The sequence below is a fragment of the Mustela lutreola genome, chromosome 17 (genome assembly GCF_030435805.1).
Source record: "Mustela lutreola isolate mMusLut2 chromosome 17, mMusLut2.pri, whole genome shotgun sequence".
In the NCBI taxonomy this organism is placed as follows: domain Eukaryota; kingdom Metazoa; phylum Chordata; class Mammalia; order Carnivora; family Mustelidae; genus Mustela; species Mustela lutreola.
In genome coordinates, this window is record NC_081306.1 from 29964320 (window position 1) to 29975578 (window position 11259).

At 53.3% G+C, this 11259-nt stretch overlaps 1 non-coding gene across 1 annotated transcript; it reads left to right on the top strand.

Annotated features, from left to right (window-relative positions):
- The first annotated feature begins 206 nt into the window (after positions 1–206).
- On the top strand, positions 207–313 carry LOC131820194 (U6 spliceosomal RNA). Its single transcript, XR_009349512.1, has one exon. It is a non-coding gene; the product is annotated as a U6 spliceosomal RNA (small nuclear RNA).
- The last annotated feature ends 10946 nt before the right edge of the window (positions 314–11259 follow it).

Here is an 11259-nt window from a genome sequence, read left to right on the forward strand (position 1 = left end):
TGCCATTCATAAATATGAGCTATCTTTCCGTTTGTGTCTCCTTCAATTTCTTTATCAATGTCATAGTTTATGGAGTACAGATCTTTCATCTTCTTAGTTAAATCTATTCCTAAGTATTTTATTATTTTTGATGCTATTGTGAATTAGATTGTTTTCTTTATTTTTTCAGATAGTTCATCATTAGAGTGTTAAAATGCTCCTGTCTTGTGCTTACTTTGGCAGCACATATACTAAAATTGGAATGATGCAGAGAAGATTAGCGTGATCACTAAACAAGGATGACATGAAAAACTGGGAAGCATTCCATATTAAAAAGAAATGAAACAAAACAAAATTCTTGTCTGTTATATATTGATCTTGTATTTGGCAGCTTTACTAAATTTGTTTATTCAAAATTTTTTGTGAAGTTTTTAGGATTTTTTAACATGTAAGTTCATGTTATCCAAAAAAATAAAATTTTACTTCTTCCTTTTTTTTTTTTTGGAGTCTCTTATTTCCTTGTGTTCCTTGTTTCTCTGGCTAGGACATCCAGTAGTATGTCAAATGAGAGTAGTGAAAGTGGATACACTTGTCTTTTTTCTGATCGTTAAGGGGAAAACTTTCAAACTTTTTTGATTGAATATGAGATTAGCTCTGGGCTTGCAATATGTGTTTTCTCTTTAATGGATTTTTAAAATTATTTTTTAAATTTTTTTATAAACATATAATGTGTTTTTATCCCTAGGGGTACAGGTATGTGAATCACCAGGTTCACACATTTCATAGCACTCACCATCACTCACCATAGCACTTGCCCTCCCCAATGTCCATACCCCCACCATCCTCTCCCAACACACCTCCCCCCAGCAACCCTCAGTCTGTCTTGTGAGATTCAGTCTTTTATGGTTTGTCTCCCTCCCAATCCCATCTTCTATTTTTCTTTTCGTACGCCCGAAACCGCCTATGTTGCATCTCTACTTCATCATATCAGGGAAATCGTAGGATAGTTGTCTTTCTCAGATCGATTTATTTCGCCAAGCATAATACCCTCTAGTTCCATCCACGTCATCACAAATAGCAGGATTTCATTTCTTTTGATGGCTGCATAGTATTCCATTGTACATATATACCACATCTTATTTATTGATTCATCTGTTGAAGGACATTTAGGTTCTTTCCATAGTTTAACTATTGTGGACATTGCTGCTATAAACATTTGGGTGCATGTGCCCCTTCAGAATGCCACGTTTGTATCTTTAGGGTATATACTCAGTACTACAATCACTGGGTCATAGGGTAGTTCTATTTTCTGCTTTTTGAGGCACCTCCACGCTGTTTTCCAGAGTGGTTGCACCAGCTTGCATTCCCGCGTACAGTGTAGGAGGGTTGCCCTTTCTCCACATCCTCGCCAGCATCTGTCATTGACTGACTTGTTCATTTTAGCCATTCTGAAAGGTGTGAGGTGGTATCTCATTCTGGTTTTGATTTGTATTTCCCTGATGCCGAGTAATGTGGAGCATTTTTTCATGTGTCTGTTGGCCATTTAGATGTATTCTTTGCAGAAATGTCTGTTCATGTGCTCTGCCCATTTCTTCATTGGGTTATTTGTTCTTAGGGTGTTGAGTTTGATAAGCTCTTTATAAATTTTGGATACTGGCCCTTTATCTGGTATGTTATTTGCAAATATCTTCACCCAGATAACTTCTGACAGTCATCTTTTGGCTTTGTTAACTGTTTCCTTTGCTGGGCAAAAGCTTTTTGATCTGATGAAATCCCAATAGTTCATTCTTGCCCTTGCTTCCCTTGCCTTTGGTGATGTTCCTAGGAAGAAGTTGCTGCTGCTGAGGTCAAAGAGGTTGCTACCTGCTCTCTCCTCAAGGATTTTGATGGATTCTTTCTCACATTATACTTCTTCATCCATTTCCAGTCTATTTTCATGTATGGTGTAAGGAAATGATTCAATGTCATTTTTCTGCATGTGGCTGTTCAATTTTCCCGACTCTAAGGCCAGCGGCACCTTCTCTTCCCCGGGGGTGGCGTGCTGTACCTTCCCACACTTGCTCCTGGGTACCGCGGTGACACAAGTGTGCGACCACGCTTCTCTCTCAAGTAGAGGGGATGCTAGGGCAAAGAGAATTTCGCTCCATGCGGGTATCTTCCAACCTGCTGTGGAGACTAGAACAGGCAAGCAGCAGCATCCCCAAACCCAACTCTGATTTCCCAACAAAAGATGTACTTTCCCAGGGGAGATGCCCAGGCAAAGAGGCTATCGCTGTATGCGGGTTTCTCCCACCCAGAGACTGGGCTCGGGCAAGCAGCAGCAGCCCGCAGAACATTTCTCAGGGAATGCGGTGCTTTCGCAGAGGCTTTGGCTTGGAGCGTACAGCACTTCGCCGCTGCTTCCTCAACAAGGCTTCATTCGCATCAGGGAAGAAGAGCTGTGGGAGAGCTGGTGCCTCCTGGCCTTGCTTTCCGGGATCCATGTTCCCATCCTGGGTTCACCCTGTCAGGCCGAACTAAGCAGACAAAGCCAGAACCGTGCAGTAGCGTACGTAGCCTAGGATGGCACTCTATGCACACTACCATCTCGCGGTGTAGGCATCGCTTGGCCTTTTACTCAGGCGCTCAGGAGGACTCGCGGACTAGGCCAGCGCTTTCCCCACTGGAAAGGAAGGTGACAGGATCCCTGCACACTGCCCTGTGCACTGAACAGGGAGCTTTGCGGAACTTTCCCCTCTCCTTCCCCTTAAACCCCGTGCCTCCTCCAAGCTTCCACATCCTGGAGGAAGACGGCACCTGATGGCCAGTTCTTTCTGGGAGTTGTTTCTCGAGCTCAGGGTAGGCGCCTGGTGGCAAGCCCATGACTCCCCCACGGACAAGTGGCCAAAGAGCTGCTGTTTCCTTGAGCCCAAAGGCTTTCTGCCCAGACTCCTTCCTCAGAGTGGAGCCCTTTCCCCTGCCCTAATCTTCCCCTCGTGTCTCCTTAGCAGCCAGGCTTCCATCGCTCTGCAGTGACAGACTTGTCTTTTTCCTTAAGGCTCTTTCCACAGGCATCAACGCGCTTCTCTCTCAGGTAGAGGGGATGCCCAGGCCAAGAGGATTTCGCTCCATGCGGGTTTATGACACCGTGCTGTGGAGACTAGCTCCGGCAAGCAGCAGGCAGCATCCCACAGACCCGACTCTGATTTCCCAAAGAATGCTGTGCTTTCCCACAGGGTATGCCCCGGCAAAAGGCTTTTCCTCTATGCGGGTTTCTCCCATCGTTCTGCGAATACTAGGCTAAGGCAAGCAACAAAAGCAGCCCACAGAACCGACTCGGATTTACCAGTGTCTGCTATGCTTTCACAGAGGTTTTCAGGTTGGCGCAAACCGCACTTCGCTGCTGCTTCCTCAGCAAGGCTTTGTCGTTGGCTCTGTCGAGACAGGGTAGAAGTGCCGCGGGAAAGCTCGTGCCTTTTGGGCCTTGCTTTCCCGAGCTCTAAGTTCGCGCCCGGGGTTCACCTTGCTAAGCCGAACTAAGCAGACACAGTCACAACCCTGCAGCAGCGTGCGTGGCCTAGCATGGCACTCTAGGCCTATTACCATCTCCTGGTGTATGTAAGGCTTTGCCTTTTGCTCAGGCGCTCAGGCAGACTCGGTGTCTAGGCCAGTGCCTTCACCACAGGAGAGAGGAGCCGTCAGGATATGTGCACACGGCCCGTGGACTGGGTTTGGGAACTGTGGGGGACTGTATCCACTCCTTCCCCGGCACACCCCTTGACACCCACAACGCTGCCACATCTTGGTGGAAGACGGCATCTTACTGCCCGTTTCTCCATGGGATTGTTTCTGCGAGTTCCAGGTATGGCACCTGGGGTCAAGCCCGTCTGCCCTTGGGACAGGTGGCCAAGGAGATGCTGTCCCCTTGGGACCAGAGGCACAGGACAGGCCTGCCTTCTGCACTGACTCCTTCATCAGAGTGGAGCATGCGTACCTGTCCTAGTCGTCCCCTCATGTCTCCTTAGCAGCCAGGATTCAATCACTCCGCAAAGGGAGCAGGTGACACTTGTCTTAGCACGTGGAGGAGGCACGGGGTTTAAGGGGAAGGAGTAGGGACAGTCCCCCAAAGCTCCATAATCTGTGCACGGGCCGTGTGCAGGTATCCTGTCGCCTCCTCTCTCCTGTGGGGAAGGCACTGGCCTAGCCGAGTCTGCCGGAGTGCCACAGCAAAAAGCAAAGCTTAACCTAACCCAGGAGATGGTAATAGGCATAGAGTGCCATGCTAGGCCAAGCTCGCTGCTGCAGGGTTGTGACTTTGCTTAGTTCAGCATAGCAAGGTGAATCCCGGGCGTAAACTTGGAGCCCGGAAATCAAATCCCAAGTGGCACCAGCTCTTCCTCAGCTCTTCTTTCCTGCCGCGCAGAGTAAACACCCAATGCCTTTCTGAGGAAGCAGCAACGAAGTTCGGATCGTGCCAAGCCGAAAACCTCTTCGAAAGCATAGCAGTCGCTGGGAAATCAGTCGGTTCTGAGGGCTGCTGTTGCTGCTTGCCTTAGCCTAGTATTCGCAGCAGGATCGGAGAAACCCGCATAGAGCGAAAGCCTCTTTGCCCTGGCATCCCCTCTGGGAAAGCACAGCATTCTTTGGGAACTCAGAGTCCAGTCTGAGCGCTGCTACTGTTTCCCTGGGCTGGTCTGGCCAGACTGAGATTCCGCCTGAGCGCCAGAGTAAAAGCCCAAGCGATGCCTACACTGGGAATGGTAGTGTGCATAGAGTGCCATCCTAGGCTATGCACGCTACTGCAGGGTTGTGGCTGTGTCTGCTTAGTTCTGCCTGGCAGGGTGAACCCAGGATGTGAACATGGAGCCCGGGAAAGCAAGGCCCAAGAGGCACCAGCTCTCCCGCAGCTCTTCTTCCCTGACGCGACGGAAGCCTTGCTGAGGAAGCAGCAGCGAAGTGCTGTTCGCGCCAAGCCAAAGCCTCTGCGAAAGCCCAGCATTCGCTGAGAAATGTTCTGCGGGCAGCTGGTGGTTGCCTGAGCGCAGTCTCGCGGTGGTAGAAACCCGCATACAGCGAAAGCCTCTTTGCCTGGGCATCACCCCTGGGAAAGCACAGCGTTCCTTGGGAAATCAGAGTTGGGTTTGGGGATGCTACTGCTGCTTGCCTGAGCTAGTCTCTGCAGCTCGGTGGAAGATACCCGCATGGAGCGAAATACCATTTGCCCTAGCATCCCCTCTGCCTGAGAGAGAAGCCAAGGGTGGGGAAGGCACAGCATGCCGCCCCCGGAGAAGGCAAGGAGCCGTTGGCCTTGGGGTCGGGAAACGCTCGGGAAGCAGGATAGCCTGCCGTGGCACAAACAGCAGGCCGGTGGCAAGACAAGTGTCACCCGCTCCCTGTGCGGAGAGATGGAAGCCTGTCTGCTAAGGAAACGTGAGGGGACCTCTAGGGCAGAGGCGCGTGCTCCACTCTGAGGAAGGAGTCTGGGCAGAAGGTAGGCCTGTCCTGTGCCTCTGGTCCCAAAGGGACAGCATCTCCTTGGCCACCTGTCCCAAGGGCAGACTTGGGCTTGCCACCGGGTGCCATACTCGGAACTCCCAGAAACAACCCCTTGGAGAAACGGGCAGTCAGATGCCGTCTTCCACCAAGATGTGGCAGCGATGTGGGTGGCAGGGGGTGTGCCGGTGAAAGAGTGAAGACAGTCCCCCACAGTACCCCATGCCAGTGCACGGGCCGTGTGCAAGGATCCTGTGGCCTCCCCTCTCCTGTGGTGAAGGCACTGGCCTAGATCCCGAGTTTGCCTGAGCGCCAGAGCAAAAGGCAAAGCCTTACCTACCCCAGGAGATGGTAATAGGCATAGAGTGCCATGCTAGGACACGCACGCTGCTGCAGATTTGTGACTGCGTCTGCTTACTTCGGCATAGCAAGGTGAACCCCGAGAGTGAATTTGGACCCCGGGAAAGCAAGTCCAAGAGGCCCCAACTCTCCCGCGGCTCTTCTTCCCTACCACGACAGAGCGAACACCCAAAGCTTTGCTGATGAAAGAGCAGCAAAGTGCGGTTTGCGCCAAGCTGAAAACCTCTGGGCAAGCATAGCAGTCGCTGGGAAATCAGAGTCGGTTCTGAGGGCTGCTGTTGCTGCTTGCCTTAGACTAATATTCGCAGCACGATGTGAGAAACCCACATAGAGTGAAAGCCTCTTTGCCCAGGCCTCCTCTCTGGGAAAGCACAGCAATCTTCGGGAAATCAGAGTCCGGTCTGAGCGATGCTCCTGTTGCCTGAGCTGGTCTCCTCAGCACGGTGCCATTAACCCGCATGGAGCGAAATCCTCTAAGCCTGGGCATCCCCTCTGCCTGAGAGAGAAGCGCGGGTGCACCTGTGGAAAGAGCCTTAAGGAAAGGGACACATTTTTCAGTGTGGTCCCCAGGAGCATGTCTGTGGAAGGTGCAGCACGCTGTCCGGGGAGAACAGGAGCCATTAACCCTCTGGTCTGGAAACGGTTGCAAAGCAGGAGAGCCGGCAATACAATTATCACCCGCTCCCAGTGCAGAGAGACAGAAGCCAGGCTGCTAAGGAGACAGGAGGGGATGAGTAGGGCAGGGCGCGTGCTCCACTCTTAGGAAGGAGTCTGGGCAGAAAGCATGCCTGTCCTGAACCTCTCGGCCTAAGGAGACAGCAGCTCCATCCCACCTGTCCCCGGGACAGACATGCGCTAGCCACCAGGAACCTACGCTGAACTCACAGAAACAGCTCCCTGAAAGAACAGGGAGTCAGATGCCATCTTCCTCTAGGATGTGGAAGCCTGGAGGAGGCACGGGGTTTAAGGGAAGGAGTGGGGACAGTCCCGAAAAGCTCCATAATCAGTGCACGGGCCGTGTGCAGGGATCCTGTCGCCTCCTCTCTCCTGTGGTGAAGGCACTGGCCTAGCCGAGTCTGCCTTAGAGCCAGAGCAAAAAGCAAAGCCTAACCTACCCCAGGAGATGGTAATAGGCATAGATGCCATGCTAGGTCAAGCACGCTGCTGCAGGGTTGTGACTTTGTCTGCTTATTTCAGCATAGCAAGGTGAATCCCGGGCGTAAACTCGAAGCCCTGGAAATCAAATGCCAAGAGGCACCACCTCTCCCGCGGCAGTTCTTCCCTGCCCCGCAGAGTGAACACCCAATGCCTTTCTGAGGAAGCAGCAGCGAAGTGCGGTTCGTGCCAAGCTGAAAACCTCTGCGAACGCATAGCAGTCGCTGGGAAATCATAGTCGGTTCTGTTGGCTGCTTTTGCTGCATGCCTTAGCCTAATATTCGCAGCACGAAGGGTGAAACCCGCATAGAGGGAAAGCCTCTTTGCCTTGGCATCCCCTCTGGGAAAGCACAGCAATCTTTGGGAAATCAGAGTCCGGTCTGAGGGATGCTCCTGTTGCCTGAGCTGGTCTCCTCAGCACGGTGTCATAAACCCGCATGGAGCGAAATCCTCTATGCCTGGGCATCCCCTCTGCCTGAGAGAGAAGCGCGGGTGCACCTGTGGAAAGAGCCTTAAGGAAAGGGACACGTTTTTCAGTGCGTTCCCCAGGAGCATGTCTGTGGAAGGTGCAGCACGCTGTCCGGGAAGAACAGGAGCCATTAACCCTCTGGTCTGGAAACGGTTGCGAAGCAGGAGAGCCGGCAATACAATTATCACCCGCTCCCTGTGCAGACAGACAGAAGCCTGGTTGCTAAGTAGACAGGAGGGGATGAGTATGGCAGGGTGCATGCTAACTCTTAGGAAGGGGTCAGGGCAGAAAGCATGCCTGTCCTGAACCTCTGGGCCCAAGGAGACAGCAGCTCCTTGACCACCTGTCCCTGGGGCAGACATGCGCTAGCCACCAGGCGCCTATGCTGAACTCGCAGAAACAGCTCCCTGAAATAATGGGGAGTTAGATGCCGTCTTCCTTTCCTTCAGGATGTGGAAGCTTGGAGGAGGCATGCGGTTTAAGGGTAAGGAGTGTGGAAGGTCCCCAAAGCTCCCTATTCAGTGCACGGGCGGTGTGCATGGATCCTGTTACCTCTCCTTTCCTGTGGGGAAAGCACTGGCCTAGTCCGAGAATCCGCCTGAGCGCCAGAGTAAAAGGCCAAGCGATGCCTACACTGGGAGATGGTAGTGTGCATAGAGTGCCATCCTAGGCTATGCAGGCTACTGCAGGGCTGTGGCTGTATCTGCTTAGTTCGGCCTGGCAGGGTGAACCCAGGACACGAACATGGAGCTCGGTTAAGCAAGGCCCAAGGGGCACCAGCTCCCCGTAGCTCTTCTTCCCTGACGCGACTGAAGCCTTGATGAGGAAGCAGCAGCGAAGTGCTGTTCGCTCCAAGCCAAAGCCTCTGCGAAAGCACATCATTCGCTGAGAAATGTTCTGTGGGCTGCTGCTGCTTGCTTGAGCCCAGTCTCGCGGTGGGAGAAACCCACATACAGCGAAAGCCTCTTTGCCTGGGCATCCCCTCTGCCTGAGAGAGAAGCGCGGTTGTGCCTTTGGAAAGAGCCTTAAGGAAAGGGAAACGTTTTACACTGGGGTCCCAGGAGCATTTATGTGCAAGGTGCTGCACGCTGCCCGGGGAGAAGAGCAGGAGCCGTTGGCATTCTGGTCTGGAAAGGGTTGCGAAGCAGGAGAACCGGCCCTGGCAGGCACAGCGGCCTGTGGCAATACAACTGTCACCCGCTCCAAATGCAGAGTGAACGAAGCCTGGCTGCTAAGGAGACAGGAGGGCATGAGTAGGGCAGGGCGCGTGCTCCACTCTTAGGAAGGAGTCTGGGCAGAAAGCATGCCTGTCCTGAACCTCTGGGCCTAAGAAGACAGCAGCTCCATCCCTCCTGTCCCCGGGACAGACATGCGCTAGCCACCAGGAACCTACGCTGAACTCACAGAAACAGCTCCCTGAAAGAACAGGGAGTCAGATGCCGTCTTCCTCTAGGATGTGGAAGCTTGGAGGAGGCACGGGGTTTAAGGGGAAGGAGTGGGGACAGTCCCCAAAAGCTCCATAATCTGTGCAAGGGCCGTGTGCAGGGATCCTGTCGCCTCCTTTCTCCTGTGGGGATGGCACTGGCCTAGCCGAGTCTGCCTGAGAGCCAGAGCAAAAAGCAAAGCCTAACCTACCCCAGGAGATTGTAATAGGCATAGAGTGCCATGCTAGGCCAAGCTCGCTGCTGCAGGGTTGTGACTTTGTCTGCTTATTTCAGCATAGCAAGGTGAATCCCGGGCGTAAACTCGTAGCCAGGGAAATCAAATGCCAAGAGGCACCACCTCTCCCGCGGCACTTCTTCCCTGCCCCGCAGAGTGAACACCCAATACCTTTCTGAGGAAGCAGCAGCGACGTGCGTTTCCTGCCAAGCTGAAAACCTCTGCGAACGCATAGCAGTCGCTGGGAAATCAGAGTCGGTTCTGTGGGCTGCTGTTGCTGCTTGCCTTAGCCTAATATTCACAGCTCGAAGGGTGAAACCCGTATAGAGCGAAAGCCTCTTTGCCTTGGCATCCCCTCTGGGAAAGCACAGCAATCTTTGGGAAATCAGAGTCCGGTCTGAGGGATGCTCCTGTTGCCTGAGCTGGTCTCCTCAGCACGGTGTCATAAACCCGCATGGAGCGAAATCCTCTATGCCTGGGCATCCCCTCTGCCTGAGAGAGAAGCGCGGTTGCGCCTGTGGAAAGAGCCTTAAGGAAAGGGACACGTTTTTCAGTGCGGTCCACAGGAGCATATCTGTGGAAAGTGCAGCACGCTGCCATGGGAGAAGAGCAGGAGCCGTTGGCATTCTGTCTTGAAAAGGTTGCGGAGCAGGAGAACCGGCCCTGGCAAGCACAGCGGCCGGTGACAATACAACTGTCACCCGCTCCAAATGCAGAGTGAAAGAAGCTTGGCCGCTAAGGAGACAGGAGGGGAAGCGTAGGGCAGGGGGCGTGCTCCACTCTTAGGAAGGCGTCTGGGCAGAAAGCATGCCTTTCCTGAACCTCTTGGTCTAAGGAGACAGCAGCTCCATGGCCACCTGTCCCCGGGGCAGACTGCGCTAGCCACCAGGCGCCTACGCTAAACTCGCAGAAACAGCTACCTGAAAGAACGGGGAGTCAGATGCCATCTTCCTCTAGGATGTGGAAGCTTGGGGGAGGCACGGGGTTTAAGGGGAAGGAGTGCAGACAGTCCCCAAAAGCTCCATAATCAGTGCACGGGCCGTGTGCAGGGATCCTGTCGCCTCCTCTCTCCTGTAGTGATGGCACTGGCCTAGCCGAGTCTGCCTTAGAGCCAGAGCAAAAAGCAAAGCCTAACCTACCCCAGGAGATGGTAATAGGCATAGATGCCATGCTAGGTCAAGCACGCTGCTGCAGGGTTGTGACTTTGTCTGCTTATTTCAGCATAGCAAGGTGAATCCCGGGCGTAAACTCGGAGCCCTGGAAATCAAATGCCAAGAGGCACCACCTCTCCCGCGGCAGTTCTTCCCTGCCCCGCAGAGTGAACACCCAATGCCTTTCTGAGGAAGCAGCAGCGAAGTGCGGTTCGTGCCAAGCTGAAAACCTCTGCGAACGCATAGCAGTCGCTGGGAAATCATAGTCGGTTCTGTTGGCTGCTGTTGCTGCTTGCCTTAGCCTAATGTTCGCAGCACGAAGGGTAAAACCAGTATAGAGCGAAAGCCTCTTTGCCTTGTCATCCCCTCTGGGAAAGCACAGCAATCTTTGGGAAATCAGAGTCCGGTCTGAGGGATGCTCCTGTTGCCTGAGCTGGTCTCCTGAGCACGGTGTCATAAACCCGCATGGAGCGAAATCTTCTATGCCTGGGCATCCCCTCTGCCTGAGAGAGAAGCGCGGGTGCACCTGTGGAAAGAGCCTTAAGGAAAGGGACACGTTTTTCAGTGCGGTCCCCAGGAGCATGTCTGTGGAAGGTGCAGCACGCTGTCCGGGGAGAACAGGAGCCATTAACCCTCTGGTCTGGAAACGGTTGCGAAGCAGGAGAGCCGGCAATACAATTATCACCCGCTCCCTGTGCAGACAGACAGAAGCCTGGTTGCAAAGTAGACAGGAGGGGATGAGTAGGGCAGGGTGCATGCTAACTCTTAGGAAGGGGTCTGGGCAGAAAGCATGCCTGTCCTGAACCTCTGGGCCCAAGGAGACAGCAGCTCATTGGCCACCTGTCCCTGGGGCAGACATGCGCTAGCCACCCGGCGCCTATGCTGAACTCGCAGAAACAGCTCCCTGAAATAATGGGGAGTTAGATGCCGTCTTCCTTTCCTTCAGGATGTGGAAGCTTGGAGGAGGCATACTGTTTAAGGGTAAGGATGGGGACAGTCCCCCAAAGCTCCCTA